This window comes from Ambystoma mexicanum, chromosome 1p (genome assembly GCF_040938575.1).
Source record: "Ambystoma mexicanum isolate Mex_15411 chromosome 1p, UKY_AmexF1_1, whole genome shotgun sequence".
Taxonomy (NCBI): domain Eukaryota; kingdom Metazoa; phylum Chordata; class Amphibia; order Caudata; family Ambystomatidae; genus Ambystoma; species Ambystoma mexicanum.
Window position 1 is genome coordinate 234,507,731 of NC_090921.1, and position 4,831 is coordinate 234,512,561.

The 4,831-nt window shown below is 47.7% G+C and overlaps 1 non-coding gene across 1 annotated transcript; it reads left to right on the top strand.

Moving 5' to 3' along the window:
- The first annotated feature begins 541 nt into the window (after positions 1-541).
- On the top strand, positions 542-623 carry TRNAS-AGA (transfer RNA serine (anticodon AGA)). Its single transcript has one exon. It is a non-coding gene; the product is annotated as a tRNA-Ser (tRNA).
- Positions 624-4,831: the final 4,208 nt, after the last annotated feature.

Genomic DNA, 4,831 nt, shown 5'->3' on the forward strand with positions numbered 1-4,831 from the left:
CAACTCCCTCCTAACAGGACCCTATGTTCTTTTTTGACCACAGGGCCCTTTGCCTTAAATCTGCCACCAACTCAGCCTCTGTATCACAACCCCACTAACAGGTCAAAACTGTCAGCAAGATAAAGAACGATATGTGTGTAACTTTAGAGCAAGAGCAGGGAGCCATCCAACTCTACTTCTGTCTCCGTCTTGTGTGTGCTAATCCACCTTCATTGTGGGTGGCCATATCAACAGCATTAGTCGTGTACATATACAGCAGGAGCAGATTTCCCATTCCCTGTCAAGGGCAAGTCTCTTGACCAGATTCCGGGAAAAGAAGGAGTGACCTTGGTATGGGTAACAGTGATCGCCCTGAGAATGTGCTCCTGTAACATTGTCTGACAATGCTAGAATGTCTCCATCGTTGATGAAAACCATGAGTGAATCATAGTTATGTTGATAATATCATGACTGTGTGAAGTGCCTAACTCAATGCCCAACTGTTCAAAATGGTCTGACCTTGCACACACTGTCATATGCACATTCAGGTGATCACAGTCAAGTAGTCGTGGCCGAGCGGTTAAGGCGATAGACTAGAAATCTATTGGGGTTTCCCCGCGCAGGTTCGAATCCTGCCGACTACGGGTCTGTTTTTTTTCTATATTGCACTTCAACCCTATGAGATATGTACAAATACAAATATAAAAAAAATCATTGTAATGCAACAATCGAAGGATCGTCTTACACTTGAATGTTTTGCTTTGGGCCTTCAATGGCTACTTTTGTTTTCTGACTGTCACAAGTTTTCATGAATCAAAACCAGCCCATCCGAACGAGTGAGTGACAGGCCAACATGCACATATAAGGCATCAGGGAGCTTGCTTCTGTTACTGAATTAAGAGTTCCTATTATGGTGTCCTCTTAGTGGGCCGCCTCACGCTAGGCTGTCAGTCGCTCTTCATTCATGCAATAAGAGACAGACACGAGCTGGGGTGCAACACTTCTTTATTCAACAAGTGCCTGCATCCAACTGCCGCCTTCCTCCCTGATCGGCTCCTCCCCTTCTTCCCACTCCTTGGGCCTCCCCATGTGATAGGGGTGTAGTGAGGACACCACACCCTCCCGTTACTAAACATAGAGTCCTGCCTTAGTTCATTTCTTCATTGTGGCGGTGGGGTTTCCTTTTGGTTCTCTGGGGTCGACCGTCCACCCTTGCCGATTGACTCATCAATGTCCCTTGTGACATGTCACTTGCAGAGTCTTCTCGGTCTCCTTCATAGGTGGCGTCCCATTGTGAGAGGGTATCATTTCTGCTTGTGTCAGCTGTGGGTGTCGTTCCGGGCATCCGCCTGAAGTGGGATGAGTTCCTTGTCATAGATCTGCGGTCTCCTTCTGCAGTGATGAGTGATCCCTTTTTTTCGACAATGATGAGGGGTTCTTCACTGAATGGGGTCATATTTTTGTGATGTTGTGGTTGCCGGACCATACCAGGTCTCCTGGTGCTAGGTCATTTTCTTTGGCCCTAAGGGTGGCGTCGGGCACCCTTTTCATGTTCTCTTTCATGAGCGTGTCTTTTCTTCTCATGTCCGCGTCATCCTCATATCGGTCTTCATCAGCTGCTACGTGTGGCAGCCGCGTTCTAATTGTTCGTCCGAACATCACCTCTGAGGGCGTTTTCCCAGTGGTGCTATGTGGTGTGTTTCGGTAGTCCTGCATGAGTTGGTATAGTAGTTTTTCAACAGGTTCTCCTGTGATGCGTGCAATTTGTGTTGTGCGTTTAACGTTGCTCATAAATCTTTCTACTGTCCCATTTGCCTGTGGCCACAATGGTGTTATTTTTTTCGGTGGTGAAAACCCATGTATTCCGCAAATCTTTGGAAGTCTTGTCCAGTGAAAGGAGATCCATTGTCAGACTTTACTAACTTGGGTATTCCGTATGTTGCAAACATCCGATCTAGCACTGGAATGGTGTGATGCGCTGAGGTGGACAGGGGTATCTGTACATCGGGGTATCTTGAGTATTCGTCAACTGCCACCAATATATACTCTCCCCCTTCCATGGGCCCAAAATGGTCGATATTTCCTCCCATGTTCCTTCAGGCAGTGCTGTCATGCTCAATGGTTCCGGTGATGTGTGTGGTTTTATGATTGTACACGTGGGGCAGTGTTGGAGTAGTTCTTCCACTGAGGTGTCTAGTTGGGGGAACCATAGTTTTTGTCTTAACATTCTTTTTGTGGACACAATGCCCTGGTGTCCTTCGTGGGCTAGTTCCAGGACTTTCCGTCACAGGCTTCGTGGAATTACGAGCTTGGTGCCCTTTATCAGCAGCCCTTCTTCCGACTTTGCGGGTTCTTCTTTCACTGCCAGAAAGCATGTGATATCTTGTTTCGTGTCATTGCTCACTGTTTCTTTGATTTGTTTTGCTTGTTTCCATCGCCCTGTTTCTAGGCATCTCATTATGATTTGTATACCTTGGTCGGCGTTGGATTCACTAATTATCTGGTCCATGTCAAGACCCCGTGGTCGCTCTGTATGACATATCTTATGTACTGATCCGCTATGGATAGTTCTGGTCCACATTTTTCTCTTGGGTGACGGGAGAGGAGTCGGCAGGGTTTTGCTCTTTCCCCGGCCTGTGTGTGATGGTGAACTGATAGTCCTGTAGGTGAAGTGCCCATCTGGCTATTCATGGTGGCATTTTCGCTTCTGGGTTGCCATAAATGAAGATGAGTGCTTGGTGATCCGTGACTACTACAAAGGGTTTCCCATAAAGAAACAGGTGGAAGTGTTTGCAGGCCCAGACTGCTGCTAATCCTTCCTTCTCTGCCTGGGAGGAGGCCTGGTCCGTCTTGGAGAGACTTCGGCTGGCGTATGATACGATATGCTTTTCGTGTCCTTCTCTGTCGTCTAGTTGCGTGAGAATGGCACCCAGGCCTACCGGACTGGCATCGACAATGAGTTCTGTGTTTTTTTTTGGGTCAAAATATGCCATATTCCGGGCGTCGGATATGCGGTCCTTGATGATTTGGAACGCATCTTGGCATTTGGACGACCAGACAAATTCGGTGTTATTTTTAATGAGGGCTCTCAGGGGTTCGCTGACGGATGCAAAGTCTCATATATATCTTGTGCTGTAGCTTGCAAGTCTCAGGAAGGATGAGGTCTGATGTGGTGGTGGGTGGCTCAGCTTCTTGGAGTGCGCTAACTTTCTCTGGGTCAGGTGTCATTCCCTTTTCTGAAAATACGTGACCAAAGAATCGAAGCGTCCTTTTGCGAAACTCACACTTCTCCTTATTTAAGGTGAGTTGGGCTTCTTCTAGGGCCATGCATACTCTTATTAGCGTGTCATCGTGTTGTTCTTGAGTTTGGCCGAAGACCAGGATGTCGTCGCTATAGTTCAAGCAGTTGGGCATGTGTTTGATAATGTTGTGGATTTCTGCTTGAAGAATTTCCGCCGCTGAGGATACTCCAAAACTCAAATGCTTGTACCGGAACAGTCCGAGGTGTGTGGCAAAGGTTGTTATATATCGGGAACTCTTGCAGAGTTCCAAATGGTGGTATCCTTGGTTTAAGTCCAGTTTTGAGAAGACCGTTGCTCCATTTAGGAGATGTACCATGTCGGTTATTCGGGGGGTCTGATGACGTTCCCTCAGGATGGCTTCGTTTGGTCTTCTCATATCTACACATATTCGGATGTCGGGCGAGTCTCTTTTTGGCACCGGTACAATGGGGGAGACCCATTGCGTGGGACCTTCTGCTGGCTCAATGATATCTGCCTCGAGTAATTTGGTCAGTTCGTTTTTAACCTGTTTTTGGATGTTGATGGGGATTCCTCTGTAGTGCTGGGCTACTGGCGGGACACTGGTGTTGATGTGTACCTCGATTTGTTTGTTTTTCAATTTACCAAGGCCTTTGAATAGTGATGGAAAAACCTGTTCAATGCTTGCCGTCGGATCCAGGTACTTGTGAACCATTAGTCGATACAGTATGTGAATGAGTCCCATTTCTATGGCCGCCTGATAGCTTAATATGCATCCACTGTCGGTGGCAGCTTCTAGCACATGCATAGGGATGCTTTTTGCATGTTCCTTGTACCGGCATGACGCCATGGAGAATCCTTTGCATGCCAGGGGGGTCTTCGAGCCGTATGGATAGATGAGGGCTCGTGCTGGTTGTAGGTGAGGGGCGTTTGTTATGCTTTTATAGGCTTCTTCGCTGATTCCATTTACAGTTGCCCCTGTGTCTATTAGGAACTCGGCAGCCGTTTGGTTGACTTGTATCGTGAGTACTGGGCTGCGTTCTTTCGCCGTGTTATTTCCGAGAGCATGTAGCACATACATAGGGTTGCTTTTTGCGTGTTCCTTGTACCGGCATGACGCCATGGAGAATCCTTTGCATGCCAGGGGGGTCTTCGAGCCGTATGGATAGATGAGGGCTCATGCTGGTTGTAGGTGAGGGGCGTTTGGTATGCTTGTATACACTTCTTTGCTGATTACATTTACAGTTACCCCTGTGTCTATTAGGAACTCGGTAGCCATTTGGTTCACTTGTATCCTGAGTATTGGGCTGTGTTCTTTCGCCGTGTTATTTCCGAGAGCATATAGGTATCCTTTTTTTCGGTGCTTCTTGTTTCTCCTGTCTGTGGGCTCTTTCTTCCGACGATGTGCTCGACGCACTGTCAGATTGTGACTGTTTATGAGGCATCTGACGTATCTCCTGGGTCTTCTTCTTGGTTTGGATGGAGTGGTCTTGCTCCCTCTCCATTCCCTCTTGCTTTAGCTTCTTTCAGGTTGCTCGTCGTAGTGTCTGTGGCGGCCTTGATCATGGGGTTGGCGTGCCGTTCGGTGGTGT